Raw genomic sequence first — 14,237 nt, 5'->3', positions numbered from 1 at the left:
CCCTATTTAAGCATCTTATGTGCCCCCAGACCAGCCTCCCTCACCCACAAAGAGTCCCATACGAAACCCTAGCCGTTCTTAAGCATTTTTGGAGCATTTTCTCACTTGTGAAGGTTTTAGTGCATCTTGGGGATTTGGGGGAAGAAGAGAGAAGAGCAGTATTCAAGGGGAGCAAGTAGATCCAGACTTCTGGTTGCTTGTCAGTTCCCTTTGAGGTATCAAGCTCGAATCTTTGCTTATTATCAATTAGATCTCTTGAGAAGTTTGCTCTTGTTGATTTTGAGCCCTTTCTAGACTTTGAGGTCGAATTAAGAGTTAATATGATGAATGGACTTCAGATCTAAGCTTTCGAGAGCCTCTTAAGCTCAAGGTTGCCACCTTTATTGAGCCAAGTTTCCATTCCAAGCTTAGATCTCTTCCTTTAGCTTATTTTGGGCGTTTGAGCTTCATATTAGCATGCATGCACGTAAAGTTAGAAACTTTACATGAAAAACCAGCCCTAGGAGCCCAGATCTATGAATGGAATGCATTGGATTAGAGAAGAATCAACTGTTTAGTAATGACATGCATGGGACTCGGCGAGTCGTTCTTCAGACTCGACGAGTCGAGTCACGAGTCCCCGATTTTCCCCATTTGAGAGATAAGGTGGAATCAGTGAGTAGGTAATGGACTCGGTGAGTTAAGGCTCAGATCTAGTAATGGAGGGACTCGACGAGTTGTTCATACAACTCGGCGAGTCCAGGACTGATCTCATTCAAAGGATGAAGGAGGACTCGACGAGTTGTTCATACAACTCGGCGAGTCAGATAAAGATGATCTAGATGTTAGTATCGAAGAAGAACTCGTCGAGGCTTTTGCCAAACTCGACGAGTAGAAGCGGGTAGAGGATTAGAAAGGATGATAGGGACTCGGCGAGTTGGCGGCCCAACTCGGCGAGTCCAGTCAACTGAAAGTCGACTTTGACCTGGAAGTTGACTTTGATCAGGATGTTGACTTTGACCAGGGGTAAAATAGTCATTTTACCCTGAGAGTAGTTATCAGTATCTGATTTAGTGTTTATGGGATTATAGCTGGGGAGTTCCGGAGCAGCAGTCATCCAGTTTCAGATTTAGCATCTCAGCAGCCATCGTTACGAGGTGAGTTTCTTTCCACTAGGAACGGGTCTACGGCCACAATACCGGCCCGTTTAGATAGCAGTAGTTCCGGACTGAGGTCCGATGCAGTAGTTCAGTGTGCTTGAGGTCTTTGTGATTCAAGCATGTCTTTGTGTTATGTGTTCCGGACTTCGGTCCGATGCAGTATGCAGTATATGTGTTATGATAGTAGTTATGATTATGCTATGCTATGTTCAGTCAGTTTCCGGACTTTAGTCCGATGCAGAGGGCAAGGCCCTGGTTAGTTCCGAACTTCGGTCCGATGTAGTTTCCGGACTTCGGTCCGATGCAGAGGGCAAGGCCCTGGTTAGTTCTGGACTTCGGTCCGATGCAGTTTCCGGACTTCGGTCCGATGTAGAGGGCAAGGCCCTGGTTAGTTCCGGACTTCGGTCCGATGCAGTTTCCGGACTTCGGTCCGATGCAGTGGGCAAGGCCCAGTATGTGCTTTATATGTTATTGTATGGTATGTGGTAGTTTGGGGGAGCTCACTAAACTTTGTGCTTACAGTTTCAGTTTTTGGTTTCAGGTACTTCCGCTTGTAAGGGGAAGAGCTCGGGATGATGGCATGACACACACCACAGCTTCAGTTTATCCTGTGAGTTTTATTCAGATATTTTGATATGTTTTGACATCAGTTGATTTGATAAACTTATTATGACATTTTGAGACGCATGATCCATGGATTTATCTTTTAATATTTGATATTATGGTTTAGTAAAGTTTTCAAACGAAAATTTTTGGGTTGTATTTTTGGGATGTTACAAGTTGGTATCAGAGCCTTGGTTTGAGGGATTCAGCCACACTTTCGAGTATGACTGGACTCAAACTAAGGAAATGGTAAAAGATTTTTCAAAAGAAAAATGTTTTCGAAGGAATTTTTGAAAAAAGAAACTTAAAAAGAAAGAGTTTTAGAAAAGCGAAAAGAATTTTTAGAAAGAAAATAACTTTGAAAAGAGAAAAGGGTGTGGTGCATGCAATCAGCCGGGCTCAAGTAAGTACTCCCAGATTACCCATACAAGTTTATGTTATAATTATCAGTTTCAGTTTCAGTAGAACAACATGCTAGAATAGGACTAAGGATAGGACTAAGGATCTGGGAGGATGCCTTATGTGCCTGTTATATGTGTTTCAGCTTATTGAGAATTGCATGCTAGTATTGAGTAGACAGCAGTAGGATAGCCTTTTTAGGTTATGCCTGATAGTATGAGCTTAACATTGTATGCTAGTACAGTTTCTTGTTATGAGGATATAATTGCTTGAATAGTTTCCTGTGTCTGAATGCTGCTTGCTTTGTGCTTTGTGGGACTCTGAGTGATGGGAGTTAGCCATTAGGTGAATACGTCACGTCACATGTGATCAGGGTTGAATAATCTCAGAGTGATGGATTTGGCCCTATTGCGCAACTCTCGTTTGAGTCTAACTGTTGTAGGGACGAGTCTTTTACTCGAAGGATTATCTGAGTCTCGTCACATGTGGTGGTATTTAGGTGATGACTAATTGGCATTACAAGGAGGCCTTCAGCAGCTGAGGACTGGTTTGGGTAGAGTCAGAGATTTCCCTAGGGCAAGACTAGGATGGCAGTAGCAGAGATCAGTAGCAGTAGAAGGGACTTGGTTGAGTTAAGGTAACTCTTGAGGAAAGTACGGATAGATGTGGAAGGTAGTATGGGCCCGTACTACTGAAAGCAGAGGATCTGTACCCGATTCAAGAGGGGGCCAAGACGAAACCAGGGAAATTGTGGAGTATGTGTGAGATCCCTCATCAACGATGAGTATTCTGACAGTAATTGTGATATGTTTTCAGCATGGTGACGTTGCGCGAGATACCAGTTGGCAGTTCAGGTGCCGGGGAGGGATCTGGCTCTGACTCTGGAGCCGGGCAGCTTGATGGTCGGATGAGAGAGTTTATTTCAACAGAAATTATGCGCAACATCATTGATCAGACTCCTGTGATCTTCGGTTCGGTCAAGGAGGCCGTTGTGGAGCTTTTGGATAGCCGCCTCGGGGCCTTTCGGCCCAAGATTGAAGCAGAGCAGGTGGGGACTCATCTGGAGCCCGAAGCTTGTGGACATATGGGATCCTTCTGGAAGGAGGATCCTACCGCTAGCTTTTGTAGTTTGGGGTCAAAAGTGAATGGTGCACCATGTTTTCAGGGGAGTCAATTACAGGATTGGATTGCTGCAGAGGTTTCGCGGGCCCTCCACGAAGAGTTACCAGACACCATTGGGCGTGTCACCGATAGAGTGGTCGCCGGGATTGAAAGGCGGACCTCAGCTATCCATGCGATGGGTGAAATGGTCACTGTGACCCCGGAACAAGAGATTGGTTCAGATAGTCAGCTGAGGAAGAGGAGGCGGTCTTCCGGTCTAGTTCGGCAAGATGGGCAGATAGACACTGCCGTAGTTGGTGTCAGGGACCCGCAGGGTCGAGATGGTTGCACGAGGAAGGAATGAGCACGAGATGACGTGCGCATCAAGTCTAAGTGCGGCAGATGCGAATGGAGGGGTCATAGACGCCAAGAATGCACAATAGAAGTAGAGTTATGCCATCGTTGCCATCAGCCTGGTCATGTCAGGGCAAATTGCCCCGCTCAGCGGATGGGGCAGCCTTAGTATCATCGCAGGCCTCGGCAGGAAGGAGGATTCGGGGGTTCTTTAGAGCAGGTTGCGGGTATGAATCTTCCTCTCTCTATCAACTTATGTTATGATTTTATTGTTATGGTTCTGCATCAGTAAGGATAATGATATTTCGGAATTTTGTGGCTTGCTTATGATTGAGTTATATGCCATCTGCATACCTTGGATTCTAGATCGATAGTTGAGAACATCCCCTGTAGAGCAGGTTACTTCGAATGCAGTAACTGTAGCAAGTATGAGTGAGACTCGGTAGTGTCTCGCTATTTTCGGGAGGTGTTCTGTTAGTTTTTCAGAATTGTTCAGATTCGGTGCAGCACTTGCGGGAAACTGCACAAGGGGGCCTTTTGTTCTAAGGGTTGAGAAGTGTAACCCTGAGTTATCTTCGGTTTGTGTCTGGATTACATTTTCAAGGGATGTCATATGCCAATTGCATGCCGAGAAGCATTAGCGAATTGTGATAAAACAATTCCCCGGATTACAGGATTGGGAAAGTACATCGTTATCTTGGTTTATTCCAAGACTGAGGAGCAGCACGAGAAGCACCTGAGGGAGGTGCTAGAGACTATGAGGAGGGAGAGAATGTTCGCAAGGTTCTTCAATTATGAGTTCTGGTTGCGCGGGGTGCAATTTCTTGGGCACCTTGTCAATCAGAAGGATATTCAAGTCGATCCGGCCAAGTTAGAGGCCGTGATGCAGTGGTAGATTCCGAGGTCTCCAATTGAGATTCGGAACTTCCTGGGTCTAGCGGGTTATTACCAGAGATTTATTTGGATTTTTAGAAGTTGTGTGATCTTTTGGATTAGCTGGTGTTGAAAGCACTAGCAATGGTAAGCGTGGTTTCTAGCAGTTTGGTCATGGGTGGTGAGAAGGATTGGGAATTCTTCCAGTTTTGTGTGCTGTAAGGCATTAGCTGAATCAAAGTGGGGGAGAAGCGCCCAAGGATTCAGAAGCGGGAGCAGTTTTGAGACTAGGATAAGTTTTGCATCCTTGTCTGAAAGGAAGACAGCCCATGTGGCTGTATGGTTCGAGGAGAGTGTGATATGGAAGTTCGGAAAAACTTGCCAACGATGAGATCTCGTTCTCGGAATGTTTGCTAGAAAGCCTTAGGGAATCCGGTTGGGGATTTCAGTCAGGACATGAGTTCAGCTGAGTGCGGGTCAAGCGCGTGTTCGATCCAGTATAGATAGTGTTAGAGTGTTGTAACTCTGCGGGTGTAGCCGTAGCATTCACTAGCAGTCAGATAGTGTTAGAGTGTTGTAAGTTTGCGGGTGTAGCCGTAGCATTCACTAGCAGCCAGATAGTGATAAAGTGTTGTAAGTCTACGGGTGTAGCCGTAGCATTCACTAGGTTATTAGATAGCGTGAGTGCGTCGTTAGGACGCGGGAATGACAGGAGTACCCACCAGTTCGGGTATAGCAGTAAGCATATGGAAATCCACAGATTGGATTTCGGAGTTTCCCAGACGAATTAGACTTGGTTAAGCCAGTGATAAGACTGTAGAAGCGCCACTACAGAGAAGAGAGCAAAGAAGCAGTGGACTGCTTAAGGTCATTTATGACATAAGGCTACCAATGGTCATGTAGCAATCACTTTTGGCCTTGGGTTTGGTGACGTCAGGATTCGATGTATGGACTCGATCAGTTAGATCAGAAAGTTATTAGAGCCTCAGTGGCATGGTAACTAGTGGCATCTAGTTCTAGAAAATGGATTTCGTTCAGAAGTCGTGCGAGGCGACTAAGCAGGGAGTCCTTGGGCTCCGCAGTTGGGCTGGAGCCCGATATTTCAGGTAATTGGTGAATGAACTGAGACCAGGGAGGTCTCGTTAAGTTTGGGAGAGCAGCCATGTGGCAGCACACTGCTCAGGTAGTTCAGTGTTTCAGGCAGTCAGTGTTTCAAGCAGTTTAGTATTTTCAGGCAGATCAGTGTTTCAGTTTTGGGTCTCCAGCGGTAATGGTATTTTGGATTTTAAAGGATAGCTTGGGGAGTGGCAAGTCACTCACAGCACGATCATCCGAGTTATGGCCAAGTATAAGTGAATCGCAGGGATAAGTGGATCTGTGAATTCTGTTGTTCTAGTAGGGAACCTGGTGTAGTTAACATGTAAGGAATGGTAAGGAATGATTTCGATGATGAAATCTAATTTAAATGGCTGGAGTAATGGATAGCGTGAAAGGTATGACCTTCGCAGTGGCAGGGGAGGTGGTTAGTTATGGGGACTCGTCTTCACTTCAGCACCGCTTTCCACCCTCAGATGGACGGGCAGAGCGAGAGGACGATTCAGACTCTTGAGGACATGCTGCGGGCATGTATTTTAGATTTTGGTGGCAGTTGGGATACGTATCTTCCATTAGCGGAATTTTTGTATAACAACAGTTGCCACGCTAGTATTGACCGCCCTCCTTTCGAGATGCTTTTCGGGAAGAAGTGTACGACCCCGATTTGTTGGGGCGAGGTCGGTCAGAGAGTCATCGGGAGCACTGAGGGGGTGCTCAAGACCACAGAGTTGATCCAACAGGTCCGTAGCAAACTGCAGACTGCGCAGAGTCGGCAGAAGAGTTATGCCGACAGGAGGCGTTCAGATTTGGAGTTTCAGGTGGGCGATATGGTCCTCCTGAAGGTATCACCCTGGAAGGGTGTTATGGTTCCGGAAGAGGGGCAACTTGGGCCCCAGGTTCATTGGTCCGTTTAGGGTTTTGGCCCGGGCGGGTCGGGTCGCTTATCGGTTGGATCTTCTAGCAGAGCTTAGCCAGATCCACAACACTTTCCATGTTCCTCAGTTGAGGAAGTGTTTGGCAGACGAGTCAGCAGTTGTACCCTTGGAGGATATTCAGGTTGTTAGCAGTCTGAATTATATTGAGAGGCCGTTGCGATCTTGGATCGGAAAACGAAGACCTTGAGGAACAAGGTAGTCCAGCTAGTGAAGGTGCAGTGGCAGCACCGGAAGGGTTCAGAATGGACGTGGGAGTCCGAGGAGGAAATGAGGGAGCATTACCCAGAGATATTTATAGATTCAGTAGCAGCAGACTTCGAGGACGAAGTCTGAGATAGGTGGGGGAGAGTTGTAACGCCCCATTTTTGGTATGTGATTTAAACAAAGTAATTTTCATTTTCTAAAGGGGTACTCGACGAGTCAGTAGCCCGAATCGTCGAGTGGAGACGGGATTTGCACGCGTTTTAAGTTGGCGACTCGACGAGTCCATATTCCCGGACTCGGCAAGTCTGCCAGTCTGGATGAAACCCTAATTTCAAGGGTTTGCCCCCTATTTAATCATCTTATGTGCCCCCAGACCAGCCTCCCTCACCCACAAAGAGTCCCATACGAAACCCTAGCCGTTCTTAAGCATTTTTGGAGCATTTTCTCACTTGTGAAGGTTTTAGTGCATCTTGGGGATTTGGGGGAAGAAGAGAGAAGAGCAGTATTCAAGGGGAGCAAGTAGATCCAGACTTCTGGTTGCTTGTCAGTCCCCTTTGAGGTATCAAGCTCGAATCTTTGCTTATTATCAATTAGATCTCTTGAGAAGTTTGCTCTTGTTGATTTTGAGCCCTTTCTAGACTTTGAGGTCGAATTAAGAGTTAATATGATGAATGGACTTCAGATCTAAGCTTTCCAGAGCCTCTTAAGCTCAAGGTTGCCACCTTTATTGAGCCAAGTTTCCATTCCAAGCTTAGATCTCTTCCTTTAGCTTATTTTGGGCGTTTGAGCTTCATATTAGCATGCATGCACGTAAAGTTAGAAACTTTACGTGAAAAACCAGCCCTAGGAGCCCAGATCTATGAATGGAATGCATTGGATTAGAGAAGAATCAACTGTTTAGTAATGACATGCATGGGACTCGGCGAGTCGTTCTTCAGACTCGACGAGTCGAGTCGCGAGTCCCCGATTTTCCCCATTTGAGAGATAAGCTGGAATCAGTGAGTAGGTAATGGACTCGGTGAGTTAAGGCTCAGATCTAGTAATGGAGGGACTCGACGAGTTGTTCATACAACTCGGCAAGTCCAGGACTGATCTCATTCAAAGGATGAAGGAGGAGTCGACGAGTTGTTCATACAACTCGGCGAGTCAGATGAAGATGATCTAGATGTTAGTGTCGAAGAAGAACTCGTCGAGCCTTTGCCAAACTCGACGAGTAGAAGCGGGTAGAGGATTAGAAAGGATGATAGGGACTCGGCGAGTTGGCGGCCCAACTCGGCGAGTCCAGTCAACTGAAAGTTGACTTTGACCAGGAAGTTGACTTCGATCAGGATGTTGACTTTGACCAGGGGTAAAATAGTCATTTTACCCTGAGAGTAGTTATCGGTATCTGATTTAGTGTTTATGGGATTGTAGCCGGGGAGTTCCGGAGCAGCAGTCAACCAGTTTCAGATTTAGCATCTCAGCAGCCATCGTTACGAGATGAGTTTCTTTCTAGTAGGAACGGGTCTACGGCTACAATGTCGGCCCGTTTAGATAGCAGTAGTTCCGGACTGAGGTTCGATGCAGTAGATCAGTGTGCTTGAGGTCTTTGTGATTCAAGCATGTCTTTGTGTTATGTGTTCCGGACTTCGGTCCGATGCAGTATGCATTATATGTGTTATGATAGTAGTTATGATTATGCTATGCTATGTTCAGTCAGTTTCCGGACTTCGGTCCGATGCAGAGGGCAAGGCCCTGGTTAGTTCCGGACTTTGGTCCGATGCAGAGGGCAAGGCCTTGGTTAGTTCCGGACTTCGGTCCGATGCAGTGGGCAAGGCCCAGTATGTGCTTTATATGTTATTGTATGGTATGTGGTAGTTTGGGGGAGCTCACTAAGCTTTGTGTTTACAGTTTCAGTTTTTGGTTTCAGGTACTTCCGCTTGTAAGGGGAAGAGCTCGGGATGATGGCATGGCACACACCACAGCTTCAGTTTATACTGAGAGTTTTATTCAGATATTTTGATATGTTTTGACATCAGTTGATTTGATAAACTTATTATGACATTTTGAGACGCATGATCCATGGATTTATCTTTTAATATTTGATATTATGGTTTAGTAAAATTTCGAACAAAAATTTTTGGGTTGTATTTTTGGGATGTTACAGAGAGCAACAAGCATAATAAACAAAAGTACTATAATTCTTTTAGTTTATTTCATTTCATGTACAAAGTTTTCAATCATGGGGCACCTCCCCCATTCGTCTCTATTTAAATCCGTGCTTGGTTGAACAATATATAAATAAGATGAGTGACATGAGTTTCATGAGTCTTCCTATAAAACTTATCTCACTCATATCCACTAATATCAACAAAAGAATAATACACGATTAAACAATCAAAGATGATTAAACAAAAGAACAATACATAATTAATGAGTTGAGTTTCTTCTTAATGCATACACTAACCATCATATACTGTTATGATCTCACATTGGTCGAAAGTACTATAAGTTGGTGGCTTATAAGTTTAAGGGTCCCCTCCTCCTACAAGCTGACTTTTGGAAGTGAGTTCTCTACACTTAGGCTTATTATAACATGATACAAACCTAGTATGAGATGTGTTCATATCATATACATGATTAAACAATCAAAGATGTTGTAATAAAATTAAAGAAAATTCCAAAAATATCACTAAAAAAATTTATGGGTCTTATAGAGTACATACCGCCTCTATTTCTCAACTTTCACGTAAATACAACACAAAATTGCAAGAATGGTCCCTGTGGTATGTCAAAATTAGCAACTTTGGTCCAAAGTGGGTTTGGCTCGCAAGGATGGTCAAATAGTTTTGTTTTGTTGCGAGTTAAGTCCAACTTCCTTTGAACTTTTTTATAATGACAGATTTGCCCCTTATTATTTTATTTTCTATTTTTCTTTTATTACAACAATTAAAAAACAATTAAAAATAAAACAAAAATAAAATCTCTCTCTCTCTCTCTCTCTCTCTCTCTCTGTCTCTTTTGATTCATCTCCTTTCTTCCTTTCGTCCCTGTTTCACAAACAAAGAATGGAGCACCAGTGGTTTTGACACCGGTGGTGTTATTGTGGTTACCACCGTGAACATCCACCACCTCTTCGCCTGTCACAATACCACCACGACCACCATAAACTCCACTTCAGTTGTATGCCAACATCACCACCAACTTACCGGTGTTCCACCATATCCAGTCCGAGCCACCACAGTCGACGACGGGGGTAGGTAGTCGCCGACTACCACCATTAATCATTGCCTTTCCCGACTTTCTCCATCCACCCTCCCCCCTTTTGAATCTACAACGATGACGAGAGAAGGAGACAGATGTGAGCTCGTCGACTTCTAGCCTTGTTCTGCCCATCCCAGTCGCTCAACGCCACCTCTCACCACCGTACATGACCTCACCACCCTCGTTACCTCTCTCCAGTCATACTGCACCGCTAAGGAGGAAACCCAGCTCTTCCCGTCGCTTTGCCACCCAAACAGCTTGCTGTCACCGCTGCTGTTGTGAGTTCCGGCCACCAAATGTTGCCACTCCCTCCGACCACCAGCTTCCTTTCTCTTCATTCTCGCCGACAGGAAAGAAAAACAGGAGGAAACAAGTGTAGTGATTTATTTCAGATCCAAAATCAATGGTGGGTTTTCGTTTCTCTTCGTATCGTGGTGGGCTTTCGTTTCAGGTAAGGTTTTGTGTGTGGATTTTGTTTCAGATCTACCCTTATTTCAGATCTACCCTTCAGCTTCAACTTTTGGATTTGGGTTTTATTTCAGATCCAAAACCAAGAACGAAGAACACCCATTGTGGACTTGGATTTGGGATGTTGGATGGTGGTGGGTCACGACAGGGGGAGGCGGAGGAGCTGCCGCAGTCGACTGTGGTGGCTCTCTTTGCCAGAGAAGTGAGAAATGAGGGAGATATACGAGTTGGAGATGAAAGGGGGATCGAGGAAAGGGAGATTGTATGAGAGAGAGAGAGAGAGAGATTTTCTTTTTTTTTCTTTTTTTTTTTTGATTTCTGTAATAAAAAAATTGAAAAAGGGAAAATACCAAGGACAAATCCGTCATTATAAAAAGTTTTAAAATTTTTGGACTAAACTCGCAACAAAACGAAACTATTGGACCATCCTTGCGAGCCAAACCCATTTTGGACCAAAGTTGTTAGTTTTGACATACCACAGGGACCATTCTTGCAATTTTGTCTAAATACAATATCTTTTTATATTCTATATGTAAATACAATATCTTATTTTCACTTGGCTCTATTAATTATTCAGTTATAACTATTTGACTTTTTATAGAAGTGGAAAAGTAAACATCACAAAAACTATATGAAACCCAATAAGATTTTGTAATAAAGAATATACTAAATTAGAGATCGGTCCCTATGTTGAACTGGTTTTGTTTAGGTTTCATTTATTTATAAGCCCAAATTTAAAGTATCAAATTCCTTTTCAAAATCACTTTAAAAAATAAAATCTTTGTTTCTTAAACTCGTTAGCCCACGAAACCACTTCATTAACAACTAAATATGTCTACTTCCTTGATAAACACTTCCAAACTAATCACCATTTCCAAATTTTGCAAACTTGGCAATAATTTTCTAAAAACATCGATCCATCCAAGTTGGTCGGTCTATAATCGCATAAATATCAAAGTTGTAAAAATCGTTCGGCGGTAGCTCGGCGATCAACTGGCGATAAACGATTAATTAGACTCGACGGGGATTAATCGGCGATTAATCGGGGACCCTAAATTATTAATAAAATTATTTAAAAAATTATTATTTCTTAAAAAGTTAAGTATTTAAAAATTTTAAGTTTTAAAATTTTGAATTTTTTAAAAATTTAGTATAATATTTTAAAATTTGAAAGCTTAAAAATTTAAAATTTTAAAATTTTGGTGTAATATTTGAAAATTATTTTTTTTTGAATTTTTTAAATATTTCCCGCCTATGACCGCCGAGGACCGCAAAGGCCGCCAAGGACCGCTAAGCCCGAGTTTGACCAATTTTGACCAATTCCACCAAACACTCTAATCGTAATCGGTTCGAGACCGTCAAACGATTAATCGGCCGCCAAGGCCGATTTCTTCAACACTGATAAATATAATAGATGGTTAACCTTGAAAATTAAAGAGATAAATGAAGCATTCATCTTTTATTGATGATCAAGTACGCTTCAAAATAACTTATTTCATTAAAATTTTCGCGCACGCAACATCCAAATTCTTTTGATAAATCCGAAAGTGAAACCATTGGGAGTCTTTTCGTTTACACAACTCCATAACATATCTTCCACCTCATCCATGGAAAGGGAGTCAAAAAACGATACTTTTGTTCCTTCAAACTTATTTTAAATTTACCGGTTACAAACTTGCTCCTAGATGCATCTAGATTCTAGAATCCACCATCCAAGTGTCATTCACCTTCAGACCACAAAGTTTTTTTTTTTTTTTTCTTTGATTGTTTCTTACTATACCATGAAACAAATCTAGAGTTCGTATCATTAGGGTCAATAGATCCAAGATTTTTGTTATGAGTCCAAAATTATATTTTCCGATCTCAATCAATTATTCACGCCCGCACTTCGCTCAAGACGATCCTTATCATCAATAAACTAGACTTAACTTTAAGATCAAAGTTATTAATTTTCTGGAGCTCGGACATCAAAATCTTGTTTTTTCTTACACTTCGAGTCTCCAATTTTTAACCGGGGCTTTAAGAGTTTTGAGAATGGAGGAAACCACCAATGGCCAAAGGACCATTCAACCTTGGCAACTTCAGCCAACTTCGGGTCAAGAATCTACAAACTGTAGAATCGAAAGGGATGGTTCCAAAGTCTTCACCACGAGTATAAAGAAGCTAGGGACAATTATTGAAGTGGAGTGCATGTAAGTATCACCAAGACACTACATTCACACAAAACTCAAGGAAAGTGGGCAAAACAATAATGGGATCCAATCCTACTAAAATTTTTACCTCCCATTTTATAGTTTTCGAAATAAATTTAGGTAAAAAAATTAAGATTTTTAAGCAATACTTATCATCTGGGAAATGGCTATATGGGCATGATGTAAAAATAATTTTCGAATATAAACTGTAATTTTGAAGGATAAAATTCCAAATTTTTCTAAGGATTTTTTGTGTGTGTATTTTTGCATATCAAACCTCAAAAGTATAATATGGAACTATTTTTTTGCTATGTAAACGGTCTTCTTCGAAGGTTTATAATACAAAAAAAAAAAAAAATGTTTTTCCGGCAAAAAAGTATGATTTTCGAATGTCAACAATAATTTCGTAGGTTAGACATGAGAACTTCTCTGTAATTTTTTTTTTTCATTTTAGCACGTGAATCTATAATTTATTTTATTTTATTTTATTTATTTATATATTTATTTATCTACAATAAAATATAAAAATGTTTTTTCAATAAAAGCCTTATGACTTTCGAATATGAAAAGTAATTTTACAGGCTAAACCTAAAAAAAAATTAAATTTTTTTATTTCTTTTGTTCTGCATTTTTGCAAGTCAAAATCCTGTGTAATTGGTCTTTAAAGAATCCTAACACAATTTTTTTTAAAGAAAAAAAAGGTTTTCGATAAAAAATAAACCTATGATTGAATGTGCACAGTAATTTCGCATTTCAGTCTTGCAACATTTTTTATGATTTTTAAAATGTTGCATTAGATAAAGTTTTTTTTTTTGTTTTTTTTTGTTTTGCTATAAAAATGTTATTTGAAAATTTCTTACCACAAAAAAGTTATTATTATTATTATTTTTCATTTTCACAGGTCAAACTGCATTTTCGCAAGCCAAACCCACGGGAAAAAAACGCCGTCATTTTTACAATTTCGCATGCAAAAAACTATTTCGAAGTAAGGTCTGTGGAATTTATCTCTATTTGAGGAAAAATCCAAATATTTGCCTAACTCTTTTGAAAAAACTTACACGAATAGATAGATTTGTTTTTTTCTTAAAAAAATAGTTACTTCAGCAAACCCCATTCTGAGGTGGGTCATTTGGCTCTCCCTTGTCCAGTTGGGTGTAGTTTAAGCTGCCACATGCTTCCTAATCACAACTAAACTTACAGATTAGTTCTATATGAATTATAATGAATTGATGATGTGATTCAAGGGAAAATTTGTGAAATGACCAAAAGAGGGGGATGTTTGAGAAAAATGACTAAGAAATTTTGGTTTTTGGAAAATGACTACGATTTCCATAGAGAAGAGCTTTGCGGAAGTCCTTATCTTTTGAGGAATGCATTTGTGGATGAGGAAATGATGTGGTAGGGGAAAAAGACAAATTATTGCAGATTTCATGGTTCTGCAGAGAAGGTCACTGCGGAACTGGTACACTGCTCTGTAGAAGTAGAAGTATAACGCCTTTGTAGAAATGGTAGCTAGAAGTGTTCATGAAATTCCAACATTTCGGCAGAGCATGTCTCTGCGGAAATGATACATTGCTCTACGGATCCTTTAATTGTCTGCGGAAATGGTTAAGATACATTAATGAAGTGTA

This window comes from Lactuca virosa, chromosome 3, assembly GCF_052849685.1.
Source record: "Lactuca virosa cultivar CGN04683 chromosome 3, Lactuca_virosa_CGN04683_v6, whole genome shotgun sequence".
Classification (NCBI taxonomy): domain Eukaryota; kingdom Viridiplantae; phylum Streptophyta; class Magnoliopsida; order Asterales; family Asteraceae; genus Lactuca; species Lactuca virosa.
The sequence above is the reverse complement of the archived record's forward strand: the minus strand, read 5'-3'. Positions refer to the sequence as shown.